Below are 24,363 nucleotides of genomic sequence, written 5' to 3' on the forward strand. Positions count from 1 at the left end.
AAATTGTCATTCACCAAATTTATTAAGCATTCCTTGATATATCACTTCTATTGTTTACATAAACTGTTACCCTTATCATAAGTAGTTCTTAGCTTATTTAGCTTATCATACCTTTTTGTAAATGCAAACTATGTATTCCTTGAGGGCAGAGAAAGTATTTTTCATTCCTTTGTACCCCCATAATATGAAGATATTATCCTAATAGGAATAAAACCTATTCATTAATTCATCAAAAACACTCAACACAATTATAAATGTGGTTCACGCTACTGGTAAACTAAACATCGCTCTGGGAAGTGCTTACTTATCTCCTCTTTAAGAGGTCTTAAATTCAGGGTAATGCCTAACCCTCAGAGTCCACTCTCCCTTCTCCCTCAATATGCTCTGGCTACATAAGTCTTCCTTCTATTCCTTAAAACAAAAATACAGCTCATTGTCTCTTTAGGTCTTTGCACATCCCCATTTCCTCTTCTGGGAACACTCTGCTCTTCCTATCATTCAGGTTATCTGCCCAAATTCAGGCCAGCACACAGAAATCTTTTCCTAGAACATATCTAACCCACTGGCAAATCTTGTCAGTTCTACCTTCAATATAAAATCCAAAATCAAAACCATTCTTTACAAACAACCACCCTGATCTAGGTCACACTCATTAGACCCAGAAAAAGGTAGGAAACAGTCGTCTTTAACTTTGCCCTCTGCCTAGAAACCCTCACCTTTCTTGCTGTAGGTAACATGAAATCTGTGTATTTTACTCAACTTCTGAATTGTGCTTTTTTAGCAAGACCATCCAGTTATAGGAAAAAGAAGCCACTTGTCATGTTGAGCTGGACTAAAAGGTTACTTCATAAACACACTCGTAAGGTGGGTGAGAACTGTCGTAAGTCCTTGTGTTTCATTTAAGTTTTAACTTCAAGAAATTTCTGAGAAGCAAGTAAACATTATTGTTATACAATATGCAAGCTTTACAAAGTTAACCATCCATAAATAAATAATAAAAGAACCACATACAGGTCAATGATGAGAATGTGTCATAAGGCAATGATCAATCAAATTAATAATATTCATGAAAAAAGTTAACCACTGGAATTTCCAACTATCCTTCCATACATTATTAAAAAATAGTTGTTTGATTATAAAAGTAGAGTTTGAAAGTATTTCAGAATAACATCTCGTTTATATTTGACATAAAGTAGACACTACTTTGCGGCTAATCTTTTAAGTCAATTTTATTAAAAATATATACATACACGTACAAACATGATATACTACATAACTAATTCTGCATTTACTCTTTTCTTATTTTGAAAGATGTTTTTATTTTTACTTCAGTTATCTTCTCTTCAGAAGACACTAAATTCTAGATAAAAGATGATGTTACGGAAAAAAGAAATTATATATATTTCTAAATTTCATATAACACCTATCTCATGACTGTTATAAGGATGAAATAAAGCATATGGGATCATATATCAAAAGCTGCAGTATACTATGGTTCATTGTTGTCATTCCTGGCAATAATAATAAACATTAAAAATTATTCATAAGACAGCAGATGCATTACTTGTTACATATTTTTAAGGTTATATTGATCTCAGCTAAATAAAAACAGTAGAGTAGGAAAAGACTTCTAGTATGTCGTAGGAATAGATATGGATTATACTGTTTGAGATAAAAGATCTGAGTTTTCCATCATATTTTTTTAAACTATGCCATAAGACCTAAAACAGTCACTTAACAAGTATATACTGAGCACCTACTATAGCCAACGACTACAGCACTGATCCTCATATCAAATGCAAACTCAATAGGCAGTGAGCTTAATATTATATACTACTTGGTGAAAATTAGCACCATGATAGGGACAGGGGGCAGAGAAATTCTAAGCAGAAAAGGGTGGGTCCCCGACAAAACCCCGCCTTCAAGTAGAAATACCTGAAACCTACAGCCCAAAGTGAGAACTTCTATCCCTGTTTTCCCACTTGAATGTTGCCTTTTCCTAAACTACCCATAGTCCACCCTGCCCCTCCATCCTGTGCCTATAATATAGGACACCCAGGACTCAGTCAGCACAGAGAAGAAAGTAGCTATGTGGAGGACTATGACTGAACATGGGAGAGAAGTGGCTTGACTTGAAAGGGACAGCTTTACAGAGGGACAGCTTGCGTAACTTTGGAAAAGAATCCAGCTGAAGATGGCCAGAATTCAGGGGAAGATTACCTACCCACCCCATCTCCTTTCCAGTTCCCCTTCCCACTGAGAGCCACTTTCATCAGCAATAAAATCCGCCACATTTACCATCCTTCAATTCATTCACGCAACCTCATTTTTCCTGGATGCTGGACAAGAGCTCAGGAGCCACAAGTGCAGATATGAAAGGCTGTCACACTGATTCTTTGCCCTTCCTGGCAGAGGACAGCCATCTCATGCAAAAAGGCAGAGAGCCCACTGAGTTGTTAACATTTAAGCCGTCTGCAAAGGGCAGAGCTAAAAGAACAATGTAACATGCCCTCTGGGGCTTTAGAGGTCACAGGCAGCCCCACCTAGACACTGCTGTGGGGACCAAAGTTTGCTCCTACTGGAGACCAGAAGTGCTCCCTCTGGATTCCACACTTGCTCACCTGTGTGCTCCCTCCCGTGAGGGGTGGAACTCGGCAGGTCCAAGTGAGTACAGATGGACCCAACGGGCACTGAAGCAGACAGCTGATTCCAGCACTTGTGCACTCCAGTTCCCACCTCGTCTGCTCACATGCTCCCTCCCACAAGGAGATGGAAGCAGAGGGCTGTGTAAATGAGTACCACAAAGGAGTCAAGCAAATATCCTTCAGAAAGACCATTCTTGGGAGAGAAAACATTGTGTACAAGGGCTCAGGGAAGAGGCCGTGCATGCACATTTCATGTAAAGTGTGTAAGGAGTCAAGCTCAGCTGGGTTGATATTCGAGCTTAAGAAGCAGAAAAGGACTGTACAAGGCATGGCTTATAGACCTTCTCAAGATTCAGAGCTTTTTCCTAATGTCAATGGAAACTACTTTTAAGTAAAGAAGGGCACCATCTCCTACTACTTCTCCACATTTAAATTTTCTTCGACTATACCAAATTACACACCTCAGCACTTCCACACATGTGGCTCCTCTGCAAGGCACTACTGTTCTTACCTTCTTCGCTTAACCAACTACTGGCCCTTAAGATACAACTCAAAAGTACTCTTCCTCAACATGCCTTCTCCCAATTTGATTCAGATGTCCACTTACCGTATGCATAACTCTACCTTAACATTAACCATTCTTTAGTATAATGGTTGGTTTTCCACTGACTTCCATTGTGAGGATAGGGGACCTGTTTTATTAATCTATACTCTAAATTACTAGCACCCCAGAACTTGCAAAAATCATTTATTCAATGAATCAACAAAAACAAAAAGACATGCTTCAGTGTAATTCCCAAATATGAGGGCTAATTGAGCTATACTTGTTCTACACAGAATCACACAAATTGAAATGATTTAGGAGAACCTTGTAGTATGTCAGAGGAATAGATATAGATTATACTGTTTGAGATAAAAGATCTGAGTTTTCCATATTTTTTTTAAAACTATGCCATAAATAAGACCTAAAACAGTCACTTAACAAATATATACTGAGCACCTACTATAGCCAACGACTACAGCACTGATCCTCATATCAAATGCAAACTCAACAGGCAGTGAGCTTAATATTATATACTACTTGGTGAAAATTAGCACCATGATACTACATGTTACAATGACATTGAAATGTAGTAATTACTTTCAACCACAACTTTGGACATTCTCAAATCACATAACAAACTACATTACTTAGAATGTTTTCTTTTCCACAAAATCAAAATCCTTTTTGAAATGTCAGCCTTGAACATCATAAAATTATACAGAATGATGAGGAAACAGGCTTATAGTGCATATAAATATGAAAGCATATTAGCCTGCATTTAATTACCAGTTCAAACAACAACCTGATCTAACCTTTGACAAGTAAAATAAATGTTCTGAATAATTTAACTAAAGCAAACATTTGCTGTTAATGCTAGCTAATTATAGTAAGAGCTGGAAAGATAAGAGGAAGAGAGATGACGAAGAGAAAGGAAGAGAAAGGGAGATGAGATTTTTTAATTAAGGTTGAGATCTGCAATTATTCATTGAAACATGATTTTTTTCAATGAATTTAATTCACAGAAAAGGGCAAACTCAGTAGAACACAGTTTCTTTATAAATACTCAGATAAAGAAACATTTCAGTTTATTAGCTTATTTTTTTCAGTCAGTAAAAAATTATTCATCTACCATGGGAACAGGAAAACAAGTTATAGAATTAGGGTACAATCAATCTCTCTCTCAAAGTTTAGTTAAGAAAAAGACCAGGAGATGGGTTGCCAGATAAATAAATATAAGTAAACAATAAAATACAGATGCCCAATTAAATTTAAATTTCAGAGAAACAAACAATATTTAAGACACTTAAACTAAAAAGTATTCATTATTTATTGAAAATCAAATTTAATAAGGAGTTCTGTAATTTTATCTAACAACCCTACCAGTAGACAGATAATCGCAAGTATTCATGTGAAAATATGTGGTATGACCGCTGTAGGAGCTCCAGGATTAAAAGAGATCTCAAAGGACAAGGTCCCCAAAAGAATTCACCCAAAAGAAGGAAAAACATGCTTCTTCCAGAGGTGTCATGATCACTACTGGAAAAAACTAAAATGTGTGATTCAGAAATGTACTGATCGAGCTCCACAGAATCTTGTTTTTCAATTACCCCAAAAATAGGAGGTACAAATGAACAAATTCCTTAGTGGAAACCATCAGCTACCATACAGCAGAAAAATGAAACATTCTGACAAGAATATAAGAGCTGCTGAGTAGAAACAGAGCGTATAAGACTGTCTCGCTCTGTAGCCCAGGCTGGAGTGCAGTGGCGCGATCTCAGCTCACTGCAAGCTCCACCTCCCGGGTTCACGCCATTCTCTTGCCTCAGCCTCCCGAGTAGCTGGGACTACAGGTGCCCACCACCACACCCAGCTAATTTTTTTGTATTTTTAGTAGAGACGGCATTTCACCGTGTTAGCCAGGATGGTCTCGATCTCCTGACCTCATGATCCACCCGTCTCGGCCTCCCAAAGTGCTGGGATTACAGGCTTGGGTGCCGTGCCCGGCCCCAAGACTATTCTTAAACAGTTTTGAGACTACAGATGACCCTTGAACAACATGGGTTTGAATTGCACTGGTCCATGTGGATTTTCTTCTGCATATACCTCTCCTGAGACAGCAGGACCAAAACCCCTCCACTTCCACCTCCTCCTCAGCCTACTCAATGTGAAGGCAACAAGGATAAACACGTTTATGATGATCTACTTCCGCTTAATGAATAGTAAATATATTTTCTCTTCCTTAGGATATTCTTAATAACATTTCCTTTTCTCTAACTGTATTGTAAGAATACAGTATAATACATATAACATACAAAACGTGTTAATAAACTGTTTATGTCATTGGTAAGGCTTCTGGTCAACAGTAGGCTATCAGTAGGCAAAGCATTTGGGAAATCAAAAGTTACACATGGATTTTTGACTGCATAGGGGCCAGCACCCCTAACTCCCATGCTGCTCAAGGATCAGCTGTATTATCTTTACCAGTGAAGAACGTAAGTACATAACGTAGGGGGGGGGGGGGAATCCAAAGAAAATGTGAACTTTGTTAATTTGTTGAGACTACTTTAATATAAAATATTATGTTAACTCTTTCACTCATGAATTAACATAATATTTGAACTCTTGTATTAATGTTAATAATTATACATGATACTGCACAAGAATCTAAGGTATGATCATCTCTGAATGGGACCATAAATTTTGAAAACATTCAATAATGCAAAATGTGAAGAAAATATGTTGTAGTCCATATTAAATGGCCAATTTAATTGATTAGTAGCTTCAAAAATGATGAGCTTACTTGCTGATGGAGTAGAAACCTATTAACTTGGATACACGAGTCAAGAACTCTCAGCATAAATATGCAAATGTTCCAATTGTAGTAGAAGACTATCATTATTTACAAAGGTAAGAAAAATTCCAATTTCCCAAACATATAAATATATACAGACTTTATAAAATTGATATTAAAAAATGATAGTCAAAGTATTATTAAATGATGAACTTGAGTATCATTGCAAAGTGATCTGACTTAGGGGTTTCTCTCAGAATCCATGTTGATTGTAATGGCTCCATTTTTTCATAAAGGAGATTTGTGCACATGTAAACTGTTCTTATGTATTCTAACACCAAAACTGTTTATGTTGTCCATGCAAGAAATCTGACACACATTAAAACGTTTTTATAAGCCCTCAAAATGGGAATAAAACTATTTCAATTTCATTTTCATAAGAGGGAAAGATTAAAGCACTGATAAGGTGAAAAAAGGATACAGGAGAAAGAGGTAATTATAAAAGAATGCAATACATAGTGCTCACATAATATCTTGAAGTCAGAAAAAATAAAGGCTCTATGGTGATTGTCAAAGAATGTTTCAAGACATCAGAGAATACTAAAAAACAAAACAATTCTATAAACTCTACACAGAACAGATACAGGCCAGAAAGGGTATATGAAAAGAAGTAATTAACAAAACTGAATAAACTGGGACTACAGAGAAGCTACATAAACCCTATCCCAACTCCCAGGGAATTTTACTAGCAAAAATACACACCTCCTTTTCCAATGTATACAATTAGGTAAAAGAGAGTAGCATACTATGTCCAAAATTTCATTGAATACCATAATAAAATGTCTAAAAGCTAAGTACATTAGAGTTCTATAAACTTGCCATCCTAATTTACATGAAATCATTGCACAAATAATTTTTAGAATTTTGAAATCTATGTGTAAACTTCAGTAAACAATTGAAAGTAAATCACAAAATGTCATGCCATGCTTTGTCATCTGTGGAACAATGATGCAGTTCAATTATACTTATTGAACAAACTAGCATCATTTGTCTTTCTCTGTGCTAAGAACTGTTTGGAGTAGTGATGATTACTAATATTTTACTTAATGCTTACTAAATGCTAGACACTGTGTTTTATGTGTATTATTATCCCATTTAATCTTCTCAGCAATCCTATCAGACAGGAATCATTATTACCCCCATTTCACATAGGTGGCGACTGAGGCTAGCAGGTTAATGATTTCATCCCAAGGTCACATACTAAGTGGCTGGAAATTGAAGTGAACCTCCTCCAGAAACTCATTTTAAGATATCCTACTGATTTCTCACTATGTACAATGGCACAGGGGAAAGGAACATCAGGGAATACAGATGAGGAGAGAAGCAACACGCCCTGGGAGGTAGAAAACAAAAAATATACAGAATACACAATGAAAAGTAGAATGTCACAGCAAAGAAGATGTATTAAAAGGAGCTCTAACTCTGAAAGGTCAAGGAGTAAAAATACAGAGGTCTAAAAAGACTTCATGGAGAAGGGAATATCTAGGACAGACTTTGAAGAAATAGTATTTCAACAGGCAGAGATGGATGGAGAGAGCTGACCAGAGGTCAACTCAAAAAAGATTGTTCTGAAGCCAGCAAAATGGACAATAAAATAGTAAATACCTATATTTGCAACAGAGAAAGCTTCACTGAGAAAAAGAAGCTGCAAAATGGACACATAAAATTATATTATATGAAATGCACATTATTAACAATAAAGATTTACATTTAAATAGCAGTTTGCAGTTTACAAAAATTTTCACATATATCATGCATTCTCAATGACAGTGATATTGTCTCCTAATGGACAAGATTGGTGCATAGAGTGGTGTGGGGAATCGTAGATACTACAATAGTTTATGGTCCTCAAATGGAACATAGTACATAAAGAGCAACACAGTATATCTGTGTATATTTGTGTTATTAAACTTTCGTAGGAGAGGATGACTGGGAGAAGTTTTTCTTTAAAGACTTTTTAGGGGTGCAATGATTTTTTTAAAAGGTTCAGAAACACTGACAAATACTACCTCATTTGATCATCCCAACCATCTAATAAGTAAGCAGGTATCATTTCCTTTTTTAAAAAGCATGAAACAAATAATACAGGAAGATTTAAAGAGATGAACGAAGGAGAAAAACAAGTAGTGCACGGAATGGAATTTTATACATATACACAGCCAATAACATAAAACAATGCGCAACCTCACTCAGAGTTAAAGAAATGTCAACTAAAACAATCAGATATTTTTCACCTATCAGGTTGCAAAATAAAAAAGGTGGACAATACCCAGTCTTGATAAGAATTTGTAGAAATAGGCATTTTGATGCTAATGAACTTGATTTAAAAAGTGCAAATTTTTAGGAAGGCAATAACTATCAAAATTACTAATCCATTTAACTTTTGAACCAACAGTTCTATCACTAAAAATGTATCCTACTTATATACCTTCTAGCCAAATCTATGCAGAAAGAAGTTGATTGTAATACTGAAAAACCGTAAGCAATCTAAATGTTCTATAACCCTTGGGTTTATAAATTACGGTCATCAGGCCAGGCACGGTGGCTCACAGTTGTAATCCTTGTCCTATGTAACATATATGGACAGAAGTTTACATGTGCACACATCCTTGGGAAGCCAAAGCTGACAGATCACCTGAGGTAAGGAGTTCAAGACCAGCCTGGTCAACATGGTGAAACCCCATCTCTACTAAAAATAAAAAATAAAAAAAAATCAGCCACATGTGGTGACAGGCACCTGTAATCCCAGCTAATAGGGAGGCTGAGGCAGGAGAATCCCTTGAGCCTGGGAGGGAGGTTGCAGTGAGCTGAGATTGCTCCATTGTACTCCAGTCTGGGTGACAAGCGAAACCCAATCTCAATAAACAAATAAATACATATATACATAAAGGTAATCCAGAAATGGAATAATAGGTAGGAATTAAAAATCTAAATGCTCTGATGCAAACAAAAAAAAAATGTACACAGCATACTGAAATCAATAATGCTACCTGTATGACCCCATTATTTTATAAAACTACGCAAATGTAATTTTGCTATGCATTAAAATTCCTGGACACACAAGAAACCAACAAAGAAGGAGGAAGAAGAATTCCCCAACTGTATACATAAGTGCACACTTTTAAAATTGGATGTGAGGACTGTTGTTTTTTTTTTTTTAGAGATAGAGTTTCACTCTTGTTGCCCAGGCTGGAGTGCAATGGCATGATCTCGGCTCACTGCAACCTCCGCCCCCCAGGTTCAAGCAATTCTGCCTCAGCCTCCCAAGTAGCTGGGATTACAGGCACCCACCACCGCACCCGGCTAATGTTTTCTAATTTTAGTAGAGATGGGGGTTTCCCCATGTTGGCCGGTCTGGTCTCGAACTCCTGACCTCAGGTGATCCACCTGCCTCGGCCTCCCAAAGTGCTGGGATTACAGGCGTGAGTCACCACACCCAGCCAAGGATGTATCTTTCAAAAACATTTAATTATAAAAATGTTAAAATGACTTGCTCCAGTTCCTACAATTGTGAAGCAAAACTATGAATAAAATTCCATTCTTTTGGCTCAAAATCCATTGTTTCTTATCACATTACTTTATAAAGCTTACTACTGTTCAGAAAAAAATCATATTGGTGATTAAATATGGTAATGTCTATGGTTCCATAATACCTACTGAAGCATAAATGCCCCTGTAAGTTCTCAAAATGTCTTTCATGATCTACCCACACCTGTGTTCCCAATCTTCCCTTCCATGTCTTCTTAGTTTCTAAAAAGCATCCAGTGTTTTCTTACCTCTCTATTTTCTTAAATAACAAGTCTTGGTCAAGAAATCCTCTCCGAATCAATTCCTCTTTCTAAAACACTTTATTACTTCTTTTTTAAACCGATCTATTCTCATGACCTGGCATATAATAATAAATATTGCTGAATGAATGAAAATATATCCATCGGAACAGATTCTACTAATCACTTTGTAAAGTTAATCTCAAATGCTCCATTCTCTCTGAAATGCTTCCTAACTTCTTTTCATTCAGTTTTAGAATGTTAAATTGAATAATTTCAGGAATGGAGTCATATTTCTGCTTGTAACGGGGAAAAGCAAACAAAACAGGAGGTTTCTTTCTTCCTAGAGAATAAAAGGGGAGGAATACCCTTAAGAAGAGAAAAACCCTAGAATGTATCAGCAACCATTAATTTTTTCCATCACCATGCTTATTTCTATAAAAGAAAACTTCCAGAATCAATTTATTCATTTATTATTTTTTTTTTAAGAGACAGGGAATCTCTCTGTCACATTCATAGCTCACTGTACTCTCCAACTCCTAGACTCAAGTCATCTTCCAGCCTTAGTCTCCCAAGTAGCTGGGACTACAGATGAGTGCCACCACGCTTGGTTAATTTTTTTAAATTATTTTTGGTAGAGACAATGTCTCTCTATTTTGCCCAGGCTGATCTCAAACTCCTGGCCTCAAGCAATCCTCCCAACATGATCCACAACGCTTGGCCCAGAATCTACTGCTATTGACACTAGTGATTTAAGTCAACATTATCTAGGCTCAAATTGAGGAACTGTCCTCACTATCTGACATTAGACAAATTAGCTAAACTGTGTCTCAGTTTCCTCACATGTAAAATGGTGAATACTCAATTCACAGGTTTTGTGAAGACTATATTAATATCCCTGAAGTATTCAGAATATCTGACATATACATAGTAAGCATTCAATAAATATTAACTATAATTGTTATTGCCATCACCAACACACTGTCACTACTCTAATGAATATATTTACACAGTAAGGTCAGAATAAAATCAAAGACAGGATTGCACCTACAGTTGAAAACGATGGAATCTTTGAGTGATCCAAAAGATTTGTTCACAACCTTATACATTATAATTAGATATTCCATGCTGTTTTCTCAACATGTCTGTAGAGGAAGGAAAGAAGGTAGTAAGCAGAAATCGAGGAAATCCAGGGCTGCACAAATATAATATACATTCAAGTTAATACTTATTGAATCCTCCCATGTGCCAGAAGCTGTTGTAGAAGACAAGCATTTAGTGGTGAATAAATAACTTGCTGTCCCCAGAAAATACACATTCTAGGAAAAGACAATAAGACAAGGATAAAGAGTTCACGTATCAAGTAGCAACACATGTTATGAAGAAAATGTAAAGAGGCCTGGGGGATAAAGATGGGATATGGCTGAAAGCTTATTTGGGAGCTGGGAGCTTATCTGAGAAAGTGTAGTCTTAGGAAGCACCTCTGAAGTGGTGATATTTGAATAAAGTGAGGGAACAAGCCACACGATAACCTGGAGGAAGAGTGTGCTGCAAACAGCAAATGTAGACAACCATAAACTGGGAAATAGCTTGGAGGTCTGGAGACACTCGGAGAAAAAGAAGGGGAAACAGAAGAGAGGCTCGGTCACTTCCGTCCTTTCAGGCCATGAAAGGACTTTCATACTCAGTGGCATGGAAAGCCATTGGAAGCTTTTGAGCAAGGATGTGACATGATACGATCTATTCTTTAGAAAGATCACAAATGGTTCAACTGATGAAAAGCACTGACTACCTGCCCATCCACTCAGCCCCTTCTTCAGAAAAGAGCGCTTCCTCAGAAAGGTTAAGAATAAAGGCAAATATTTATCATTCCTCAAAATCATATTAGACTATGGTATATGAGAAAGTGCAAAATAAGATAAAAAGCAACCACTATAGAAACCTGAAACAAGATCAGTAAAAAAAGAAACCAAACAAGTTAGTAAAAGAAGGTAAACCAAGTAACATAAAAGGGCATCTAGCCAGATGACAATCTTCAAGATGCTTCTCATATTTTTGGAGAAATAAAAACATCAGCACAAAATAAAAACATAAGCAAGATGAGATAATCATATAATAATATGCAATACTAAATTTAATTTGATTTAATATTTGTATACACAAACCTTATATTCTGTTTTCTTTTTCATATATTCATTGTTATGTTCAGGCCCCTGCTATAGGTTTGAATGTTGTATCCCCTCCTAAATTCCTGTTGAAATTTAATCCCCAATGCAACAGTATTGGGTTTTTAGGGGGGTTGGGAAGGGTGGCTGAGACAAGGTCTCACTCTGTCGCCCAGGTCAGAGTGCAGTGGCATGATCATGGCTCACTGCAGCCTCAACGTACAGAGCTCAAGTGATCTACCCATCTTAGCCTCCCAAAGTGCTGAGACTATAGGCATGAGCCACTGTACCCAGCCCCCAGTGCAGCAGTATTAAAAACTAGAGCCTTCAGAAGGTGACTTCACCATGAGGACTTCACCCTAATGCATACGGTTAATGCTTATTAAAAGGGCTGGAGGGAACTAGCTAGGTCCTTTTTGCCCTTCCATCCCTTTCACCATGTGAGGATACAACATTAATCCCTTAGGAGAATGCAGTAACAAGGTACCATCTTGGAAGCAGAGACCAGCCTTCACCAGACACTGAACCTGCTCCCATCTTGATCTTGCACTTCCTAGCTTCCAGAATTGTGAAAAAAAAAAAATCTCTGCTCTTTGTAAACTATCCAGTCTCTGGCATTTAGCCACAGCAGCACAAATGGAGTAAGACAACTCTTTATACAAAATTATATCATACTTTTTGTCCTACTCCTCCTTCACCCCTCTATTGTCCACTTGGGCAGATCTATAGAGAAAGGCAGATAAAAGGGACTCATTTATGCACTATCCTCTTAATATATACTCTAGTAAGCACCCAAAGCCGGAAAAAGACAGAATTAAGCAGTACAGTATTTTGTGGAAAAGCCAGGTAGTTACTCAGTCCATTATGATTAACAAAACAAGTGGAAACAAATATTTGAAAATACATTAAATTTCAAGCAAGAAAATGCTAGCTCAAAACATTAAAAACAAAAAAATTGTTCACTTCCTCAGTCTATATGTCTTTTAGTTTTGAACTCTAAGACATACTAGACATTTCAACTTATGTCTCTTCTGTGCTTCTCCAACTACCCTAATTTAAGCTAGCATCATCTGGATTGGTCTTGAAGCCTCTGGACAAGAGCTACCAGAATCCCTCTCTTGCTCCCCTTAATCTCCTCAATAAAGATCACTGGAGTTAAATTGATTTTTAAAGCAGTAAATCTGATCATATCACTCTCCCTATTGAAAATCCTTTGATGAGTTACTACTCACAGGCTGAAATTTCTAAGAGAATCTACAAGCCCCTGTGTGACCTTTGGCCACCAACCTGGCTCAGTCACTACTGTCCCTGAGCTTTCTGGGCTCCAATCACACTATCTGTAAACTCTGCAACACAGAAGTTCATTCTAGCCTCAGAGCCTTTACAAAAGTTTCTTCCTCAGCTTGCAAAATCTCTGTCCCAATTTGCCTGGGTAACAAAATATAAATTTCACTTCCTTTTGTGAGGTCTTGTTGGACACTGCCTGCCACCACTAGATTAGTTCTCTCCCTTACTTGACTTCTGGGTAGGCCCTATCTTTCCATCATTGTACTTATCACAGTCATATATGTAAGAGAAAGGGTGGAAGAAAGGAGCACGATGGAAGCAGGGGTGTTTACATATATACACATATGTGTATTTTAAAGGTTTACTGCCCCCTTGAATTCATGAGGGCAACGAAAATGCCTAGCACAGTGCTGGCACAATGAAGGCATTATTATTTTTCTTTTTTTTTTTTTGGAGACAGAGTCTCGTACTGTTGGCCAGGCTGGAGTGCAGTGGCACGATCTTGGCTCACTGCAACCTCCGTCTCCCGGGCTCAAGCAATCCTCCTGCCTCAGTCTCCCGAGTGGCTGGGATTACAGGCATGTGCCACGGCATTATTAATATTTGTGGGAAAAAAGTGAGATAAAATTGGACGCAGCACATCAGGATGCCACAATGACATGTCATAAATCAAGATGTCTCAGATAATGGGTTAACTACGCATTTTTTATGACTCTGGTTTGATTTTAAAAATAGGTAAAAACAGGCTGGGCATGGTGCCTCACGCCTGTAATCCCAGCACTTTGGGAGGCCGATGCAGGTGGATCACCTGAGGTCAGGAGTCCGAGACCAGTCTGGCCAACATGGTGAAATCCCATCTCTACTAAAAATACAAAAATTAGTCAGGCATGGTGGCATGTGCCTGTAGTCCCAGCTACTTGGAAAGCTGAGGGAAGAGAATCACTTGATCCCAGAAGCCAGAGGTTGCAGTGAGCCGAGATCATGCCACTGCATTCCAGTATGGGCAACAGAGCAAGACTTCATCTCAAAAAAAAAAACAAAAAGGTAAAAACTGATCCAACCTAAAATGCATAATTCAATAGCAACAAGTATACAAAGTATACAAAGATACACCCAGATTGAAAATATCAATGGGGTCTGGGGGGTGCCTACAACTAAATTCATCAGCAAAATGAGGGTAATTAGAGCTCATTTCTCTCTGTTTAGAGGGAGTGACCATAATTTAGATTTAAGTGACAAGAAAGGAAATACAATATTTTTAAAGGAGTAAATATGGAAAGACTTAACCCTTTCTCTCACAGACTCTTCATTCTCTCACTCTACAAGGCATTCCTGCATATTACTAAATTAGACATAAAATGCCACATATTAGCCAAAGCTTTTACTTATCTTTTCTTGAAAATTAAGCCAACAAAAATTTGATCACACCACTGCATTCCAGCCTGAGCAACATAATGAGATCCTGTCTCACACACACACACTCTTCCAATTATTTACCTAAATTATTAAATATTCTCAGATATAACTTTCTTATTTGAGAGTAAATTCCTTTTCTACAATCCAATAATCCCTAAATTTATTTCCTCATACAATTAAAAGATAAACTATTTAAGATAGAGTGCTACTTTATTTGACCGTTTAATGCCAATATATAAAGAAAATAAAAATACCCAAGCTTGTTACTCAATTAAAACATATTAATTTAATTAATCACATTTAAAAATCTTAGTTTGCTTCCTTGAGGAACTGCCAACTACTGAAGTTCATGAGCTCCTACACTAGTATATGGCATATCAAATCCTAATATGGGAGAATGGAAGGAGAAGATGAACATGTGAATGAGCTGGGGAAAGAAAATATTGGTACCAACTCAAACAATCACTGCTTTATGAAGAAAAAAGACAAAGCAAACTCTAGGTCTCTGATTAAAAACACTGCCTTCCTAAAAACTATTTTAGTCAGAAACTGCTGGTGATAAGATTGGATTGGACAAATTTATTAACAGAGTCAGTATATAATAGATTTTATGAATTGTCAAAAGGTCTTTAGCACTTACCAGCCTGTTCAGTTGCGAATGTGAATTACAAAAGACAACCTTTAGTTAGCTCCAACAATCCTTCTGGATTTGGGTTTCTTTCAGTATTATGTTATCCTACTTTTGCTTCTGAAATGAATTACTAATCAGACAAATCTGTAACCCAGGAAGTCAGTGTCTGTTTCTGTTTCTCCTTCATTCTCTTCATACATACACAGACACACCTATCATTCAGATAGATAGATAGATAGATAGATAGATTCATTTCATTTTGAACCTTCAAAGAATAACCCTTGTAAAGTATGTGATTCTCTCTCTAACCTATATAACCAAGTCCAGAACTGTATTTTCTGAAACCTGTCATGACGTTTTCTATAGCAATGACAAGAAGCAGATGGAAGAGTTAGCATATTGTCTTTCCTCCCCAAAGAAATAATCAAGAAAGCAAAAGAATCGCCCATTTTTATAGAAATGAGGGCCTCTGTTAGTACAGTTATACAGAATAACATCACTTTCATTTAGGAATTTTCCATCTTTCAGGACGCAAAAGCATTGTTTTTAACATATTACGGGCAGAAATTTAATGACAGATCCAAAAATCTTAAACTATGAAAAATATGTCCATATTATCTTCATTAATGGAAAACCAATCAGATACATAAAAAGATACTTCTCAGGTTGGTAAGCATGTCTGCTATCTAAATCTTATTAAATGTATATGTATATACGTCAATGGATAAGGAAATTTTAAATTAGAAAATAAAATCTGAATCAGATTCAAATTAACATCTTCTTTTTACCTATTCCTTTTGGCAGTACTTACAAAATCTGTAGTAACAAACTATCACTTCATTATCTTCCCACAAGATACCGGTTTTCTCTTAACACTTCACAATGCTTCTGAGATAGCATATCTAATATAACACTTCTACTTCTCTCCAGCATTTAACAAGACAAAGAAAAGGCAGAGAGTAAACAATGTCGGTGTTACAAGCGTAAGAACCCAACTCTCATGAACACTCAAATTAACTGTATATCTCAAATCATTGTATTTCCCACGTAGACCTCAGATACGATCTAAGTTACTCTTTCCCTTTAAAGGAACTAATACACTACAGGGTCATTCATTCAGCGCTAACCAATGACAATCATTAATTAATGGTAGGGGGAGTAGTCCCATTTAAATTAAACTATAACTAAAAGCATAGAAATGTAAAGATCCAGGGTGGTTGTTTTAATGACTTTTCTTTAATCAAGTAAAGCTGAGTAATCAAATGTGTTTTTTGAAGAAGACTATTTCTATTTTTGATCCAAATGGGAGCCCTCAAAGAGAAACTAAAATGGTAAGTTTTTAATTCACCTAACTATTCAATATCAATTTTCCTTGATTTGTGTAACAATATAGTTTAAACTTTCTTCAGTGCAATTATTAAAATGAAGATGTAGATGACTAGCTTACCTCCTTTGTAATAATGCTTAGAACATGCGTATAGTGACATACATGCAAAAACATATACGATTTTCAGGGTTGTATCAAAAATTAAATAGAGAGAGAAGAAAGTTCATATATTTCATTCCAAGTACATCCATTCACAAGGCTATCTCCCAACAGGTTTAGTCAAGTCATTCTCCATGTTAGTGTAGTTGGTACAAGCATTCAGAGGGCAGGAATCAGGCCCACATAATGTGCTTTTTAATGGCCCTGGCACAGCTTGATGCTTATTAAATCCTAGTTGAAAGACATTTGACAATACAATTGCTGAAAAATTCAATGTTCCCTTGCATGCGAAATCTTGTGCCTTGTACCTTATGATTTCAGCAGTGCCATGTGTGCTGCGATAGTTAAGGGCCTGTCAATGTTTCCATTATAAACTCTGGTTTTCAGAGGTTTCTATCTTGGCCTATAAAAATAGACTCCGGTCTGTAACTTGGCATAAAAAGTACTGGTATCAGCCCAAGAGAACATTTTTTGTTCCAAAGATTAAAATAAAAATCTGTTTAGTAGTTTTAAGTTAACAGAGTGTAAAAAAAAAAAAAAAAAAAAAAAAAAAGAAAAGAAAAGTTGGGGGGTGGGGAGGAGGGAGAATGTTTTTAAAAACACACGCATAAAAAAACCAATCCTCTATCTCTCACTACTACTTCATTTTAAACTTTCAAATGATTAACACAAAAAACAAACCAATGATATTGCATAAATGAAAAACCTAAAAGGAGTTTTAATTAAAAACATTATGGCGATTACCAAAAAAATCATAAATTTTTAACTACATAAATAGTATCTCAATAATCCCCCCATTTAAAGATTGTACAAGTACCCACTGACAGTAAACTAAAGCTATTTCAAAGATGTCTTTTCAGATATGTAAAAATTACCTTTTAATGAATCACTAAATGAAGATTTACTACAGATTAGGAGACAATCTTCAATTCTATTTTCAATGAATGCATCAAGAAGTTTCTCAAACATATTATAACGAATATAAGAAGCACTGAAGTAGTCTTTACAAACTGTTGAAAGATATTAGTCAAAGTTTTGTGGATTTTTTAAGCTTAATACAGATCTGTTTCTTTCAAAAATATAATGGTTACATAAAGCTGCTGCATAGTCACAAAAGCACATCTTTTACAACAACAACTTTCATCTGTTAAAGAGGATGTATATTAGTGTAATCTACACAAAGAAGGTGATTTGGAAATAGCCATCAAAATTAGAAGTACACTTTAAAATTATTTCTTATTGTGGTAAAATACACAACATAATATTTACCAACTTAACCATTTAAGTGTACAATTTAATGTTACTAAATACATTCATAATGTTGCTCAACCATTTTTATCACCCATCTCCATAACTTCTCATCATATAAAACCAAATCTCTTGTTAACAAAAAAACTAAAACTTTGTAAAAATTGTAAAGGGTTTATTCTGAGCCAAAATAAGGGACCATGACCTGGGGAACAGTCTCAAGAGGTTCTGAGAAAGTGTGCCTGCAGTGGCTGGGTTACGGTTCGGTTTCATGCATGTTAGGGAGATAGGAATTACTAGCAAAGACATAAATCAATACATGGAAGGTATACACTGATTTAGCCCAAAAAGACAGAGCATCTTGAAGGCAGGGAGGGGAGCTTTAAGTTACAGAATGGTTTCAGGGATTCTTTAGGTGGCAACTGGTTGAGAGAGTTAAGCTTTGTCTGAAGACTTGAAGTCATAGAAAGAAATGTTTGAGTTAAGACAAGGCAGATTGTGGCCAAAGTTTTGTTATACAGAGGAGGTCTCAGAGTTAGCAGCCTTCGAAGAAAATATATGATAAATGTCTACAGACCTTGAAGGCATCAGACTGTTAGTTAATCTCTCCTAGATTTGGGAAAGGCCTAGAAATGGAAGTCCTGACTATAGTAATGGAGTTTCCCCTAAAAAAAGATGGCTTTGCAGAGCCATTTCAATCTGATGGCCTTATGGCAGCCTTTTCAAAATATGTCAACGAAATACATTTTTAGATAAAATATTTTTATTTCCCTCAAGGCCCACTATCTGTCATTTGACACTATACCAGAGTCAGCTTGGAAAGTAAGCCACATTACACTGGGTTAATAAAAACCTAATGAGATGTTATCATTTGTAGGATGTGGCTTAAGCACCGCCTAGTATGGCCTCGGGTCTTGTTTATAATTTGTATCTTATTGCCATAAAGAGTCTGTGTTGACAGTCTTATGACCTTTACTTTAACCTAAAGTCCATAAGGGAGGAGGTATAACAAGGCATGACCAGCCTCCCTTTCAATCATGGCTGAGAATTCAGTTCTTCTGGTTCCTCTGAGACCAGTTTTTCTTGGCCAAGAGAGGGTCTGTTCAGTCAGTTGGAGGGCTCAGGATTTTAGTTTTGGTTTATGCTCTGTACGCATTAAATATACTTTCCACTCCCCCTCTCCCGACTCCTGGTAATCACCACTCTACTTTCTGTCTCTATGATCTTGACTACTCTAATTATCACTTATAAGTGGAATAATATAGAATTTGTCTTTTTGTGACTGGCTTATTTCACTGAACATGTTATCAAGGTTCACATATGTTGTAGCGTATCTGGTTTCTTTCCTTTATAAGCCTGAATAATATTCCATTATATGTATATGCCACATTTTGTTTATCCATTCAGCTACTGATAAACACTTGGGTTTGCTTCTGTAAACCCAAAAGTATCTGAGACAAGTCTCATTCAACTTAGAAGTTTATTTTGCCAAGGCTAAGGACATGCCTGTGACACAGCCTCAGGAGGTCCTGACCATATGTGTCCAAGGTGGTCAGGCTTACAGCTCAGTTATATACATTTTAGGAAGACATAACACATCAATCAATGCATGTAAAATGTACAACAGTTCAGTCAGGAAAGGGAGAACAACTCAGAAACTCAAAGTGGAGGCTTCCAGCTCATAGGTAGTTAGAGTAGGTAGTTAGGCAGATATGGAGAGGGCAGGAGAGCAACCCCCACTCACACCCCCATCCCCTTTTGCCCCCAGGACTGTCAGGTGACCATGAGGTGATGGTCTGGTGGTTGTTAAACTGTCTCTCTAAAATGATAAGTGGTCACAGCCAGCACCAGGAAAAGACGGTCTCCTAAGAGAAAACGCTCGGAGCTGGTGTTATCCACTTCTCAGTAAGATCTCAAACAGGCCCACTAAGAGGCAAAATGGCCTCTTATATGACCTTCCCCTGGGAACGCTCGACAGGTAAGGGAAAAACTCCTCAAGTGAACACGTGCACAACTTCAGCAAACCCCAGAACCATAACAATGTATAAAACCCCAAGTCAAGGGATGAACAGGGCACTGGATCTTGCAAGTCACCAGCTTGGCCGTTCCAAGTATACTGCTTCCTTTCACTCCTGCTCTAAAACTTTTTAACAAATTCTCACTCCTGTTCTAAAACTTGCCTCAGTCTCTCCCTCTGCCTTAAACCAACTACAGCCCCTCAGCAAAATTCTTTCCTCCAAGGAGGCAAGAATCAAGTTGTTACAGACCCATATAGATTGACCACTGCTAACAGATGGATTCAAAGATTTTCCAATTGGCAACTTGTCAAAAGAGTTTACCTAAAGACCAGAAACCCACTCAGGCATGCTGGCTCATGTCTATAATCCCAGCATCTTGGGAGGCTAAAGCAGGCAGATCACTTGAGGCCAGGAGTTCAAGACCAGCCTGGCCAACATGGCAAAATCCTGTCTCTACTGAAAATACAAAAAGCTGGAGTGAGGCCAGATTATGGTGGATCACACTTGTAATCCCAGTACTCAGGAAGGCTGAGGCAGGTGGAACACTTGAGGTAGTAAGTTCAAGACCAGCCTGGCCAACATGGTGAAATCCCATCTCTACTAAAAACACAAAAAATTAGCCAGGCATGGTGGTGCATGCCTGTAATCCCAGTTACTCAGGAGGCTGAGACACGAGAATCGTGTGAACCCCAGAGGCAGCAGAGGCTGCAATAAGCCGAGATCGCACCACTGCAATCCAGCCTGGGTGCTCAAAAAATAAAAAAATAAAAATAAAATATAAATACCCGAAATTCCATATAAGGGAGTGTCCATATAAGGGGTTGTAGAGACCATGGTTCTTCCTATGCAGATGAAGCCTCCAGGTAGCAGGCTTCAGAAACAATAGGTTGTAAATATTTCTTATGAGACTTAAAATGATGAAAGACGCAGATAATTCTCTCCAGGATGAGAGAAAACACCTAGAAAGGGAAAGGCATTCTCTACAGAATGTAGATTTTGCCTGTAAGAGACAGTTTCACAGGGTCATTTTTAATAAGTCAAAGGAATATATTTTGGGGCAAAATACTTCAATTTCTTCCAGGGCCTGCTATCTGTCATGTGATGCTTTACTTTAGTCAGGCTGTAATTTGATGTCTTATTGCTACAAAAAGTCGTTAAGATCTCTGCTTTAATGTTAATGCTGGTCAGTTGTGCCTGAATTCCAAAGACAGAGTATAAGGGGGAATGCCTGATCCCCCTCCTCCCCATCATGTCCTGAACTGTGGAATGCCTTTGGCTGACAGGATGGGTTCATTCAGACAATTAAGAAGGTTAAAGTTTTATTTTTAGTTTATACTTCCATATTTCAGCTATTGTGAATAATGCTCGTATGAACATGGGTGTACAAATTATCCCTTTAAGACCCTGTTTTCAAACATTTTGGGGATACACCCAGAAGTGGCATCACTGCATCATATGGAAATTCTATTTTCAATATTTATAAGGAGCCACCATACTGCTTCCCACTGTGACTGTACCATTTTACCTTCCCACCAACAGTGCACAAGGGTTCCCATTTTTTCCATGTCCTCACCAAAACATATTATTGTTTGATGTTGATAGTAGCCATCCTAATGGGTGTAAGGTGGTATTTCATTATAGTTTTGATTTGGATTTTCCTAATGATCAGTGATGCTGAGCATCTTTTGGTGTACCTATTGCCATCTGTATATTTTCTTTGAAGAAATGTTTTTCCAAGTCACCCATTTTCAAATCAAGCTGTTTGTTTTGTTGTTGTTGAGTTGTAGGAATTCTTCACATATGCTTTATGTAACCCTTTTCAGATATATAATTTGCAAATACTTTCTCCATTCTGTGGTTGTCTTTTCACCCTATTGACAGTGTCTTTTAATTAACAAAGTTTAAAAATTTTCATGTAGTCCTCTATGTTGTTTGTGCCTTTGATGTCATACCCAATAAATAACTGCCGAATAAATCACTGTCATAAAGTTTTTTCCTTATTTTCTTCTAAGACTTTTATAGTTTTGGGTCTTACATTTATGTCTTTGATCCATTTTGAGTTAATTTTTGTATATGGTGTTGGTTACAGGTTCAACTTTTTACATGTGGATATCCTGTTTTCCCAGCAGCATTTCTTGAAAAGACTATCCTTTCTCCATTGAATATTCCTGTACTCTTGCTAAAAATCATTTGACTGGCTGGGCACAGTGGCTCACACCTGTAATTCCAGCACTCTGGAAGGCTGAGGCGGGCAGATCACGAGGTCAAGAGATCGACACCATCTGGCCAATATGGTGAGACTCCGTCTCTACTAAAAATACAAAAATTAGTCAGGCATGATGGTGGGCACCTGTAATCCCAGCTACTGGGGAGGCTAGGGCAGGAGAATCGCTTGAACCCGGGAGGCGGAGGCTGCAGTGAGCCGAGATTGTGCCACTGCACACCAGCCTGGTGAGAGAGCAAGGCTCCATCTTTTAAAAAAAAAAAAAAAGGAAACAAGAAAACAATCATTTGACCACATACATGAGGTTTTATTTCTGGGCTCTCCTATTTCATTGGTCTATATGTCTTCCTTATGCTAGTACAACACTGTTTTGATTACTGTAGCTCTGTAGTAAGTTTTAAAATCACAAAAGGTGAGTCTTCAAGCTTTGTTCTTCTGTTTCAAGATGGTATTGTATTGACTATTTGAGGTCCCTTCTGATTCCATATAAATTTAAGGATATGCTTTTCTATTTCTTCAAAAAAAAAAGTCACTGGGATTTTGACAGGGGTGCACTGAATCTGTAGATTGCTTTGGGTAGTACTGACATTGTAACAACAGTAAGTCTTCTAATCCATGAACATGCAATGTGTTTCCACTTATTTATGTCTTTAATTTATTTAAAGACATTATTTAATTTATTTCAATAATGTTAAAACATAACCATAATGGTTTTCATTTTATAAGCCTTTCACTTCCTTGGTTAATTCCTAAGGTTTTTTTTTTTTTTTTTTGGATGCTATTGTAAATGAAATTCCTTTCGTAAGGTCCTTTTCAGACTCTTTATTATTAAGTGTATGAAAATGCAATTGCTTTTTGTGTGCTGGCATTGTATTCTGCTACTTTGCTGAATTCATTCACTAGGTTTAACACATTTTGGAGGAAACTTTAGGGTTTTTTACATGTAAGATTACATATCATCTGTGAACAGAGATAATTTTATACTTCCTTTTTAATTTGGATGGCTTTTATTTCTTTTTCTTGTCTAACTGCTATGGTTAGAACATCCATTACTATATTGAACAGAAGTAGCAAAAACTGATATCCTTCCATTGTTCCTGGTCTTAAAGAAAAAGTTTTCAGTCTTTCACCATTGAGTATGTTATTCACTCCAAGTCTTTCACATATAGTAGTCCTTTCACATTCCAGGACCACAGTAAATGACTGAAATCATGGATAAAACCAAACCCTACACACACTATGGTTTTTCCTATATGTACACACCTATTATAAAGTTTAATTTATAAATTAGGCAAGGTCAGAGACTACAAACAAAAATTAACAATAAAATACATCAATTATGGCCAAGGGTAGTAGCTCATGCCAGTAATCCTAGCACTTTGGGAGGCCAAAGTGGCCAGATTGCTTGAGTTCAGGAGTTCAAGAGAAGACTGGGCAACAAGGTGAAACTCCATCTCTATAAGAATTCTTTTTTAATTAGCTGGGCATTGTGGTACACACTTGTAGTCCCAGCTACTTGGGAGGCTCAGGCAGGGAAGGTCGCTTGAGCCTGGGAGGCAGAGGTTGCAGTGAGCTGAGATTGCATTACTGCACTCCAGCCTGGGCAACAGAGCAAGGCTTTGTCTCAAATAACATAAAATAAAATACAAAAATTATAAAACATATTAGAATAAGATATGTGAATGTGGAATCTTTCTCATTCTCTCTCTCAAAAAAAGAAAAATTTTGGCCGGGCGCGGTGGCTCAAGCCTGTAATCCCAGCACTTTGGGAGGCTGAGGCAGGTGGATCACGAGGTCAGGAGATCGAGACCATCCTGGCTAACATGGTGAAACCCTGTCTCTACTAAAAAATACAAAAAAAAACTAGCCGGGCGCGGTGGCGGGCGCCTGTTGTCCCAGCTACTCGGAGGCTGAGGCGGGAGAATGGCGTGAACCCGGGAGGCGGAGCTTGCAGTGAGCAGAGATCGCGCCACTGCACTCCAGCCTGGGTGACAGAGTGAGACTCTGTCTCAAAAAAAAAAAAAAAAAAAGAAAAGAAAAAATTTTTTAATGTTTTATAGAGCCAGGGTCTGGCTATGTTG

At 37.3% G+C, this 24,363-nt stretch overlaps 1 protein-coding gene across 14 annotated transcripts in view; it reads right to left on the reverse strand.

The window, feature by feature from the left end:
- Positions 1–24,363, reverse strand: part of TBC1D5 (TBC1 domain family member 5) — a 571,565-nt gene that overhangs the window by 369,886 nt on the left and 177,316 nt on the right. Inside the window, exon 5 of one of the 14 annotated variants that reach the window (XM_031662878.1) lies at positions 10,855–10,952. The exons of 12 other annotated variants lie outside the window; for them this stretch is intronic. The gene's annotated coding sequence lies outside the window, so the exon portion shown is untranslated. Of the gene's footprint in view, positions 1–8,777; positions 8,808–10,854; positions 10,953–24,363 lie in introns of those variants that run through there. One more of the 14 variants, XM_017954370.3, reaches the window with a different exon arrangement.

This window comes from Papio anubis, chromosome 2, assembly GCF_008728515.1.
Source record: "Papio anubis isolate 15944 chromosome 2, Panubis1.0, whole genome shotgun sequence".
Classification (NCBI taxonomy): domain Eukaryota; kingdom Metazoa; phylum Chordata; class Mammalia; order Primates; family Cercopithecidae; genus Papio; species Papio anubis.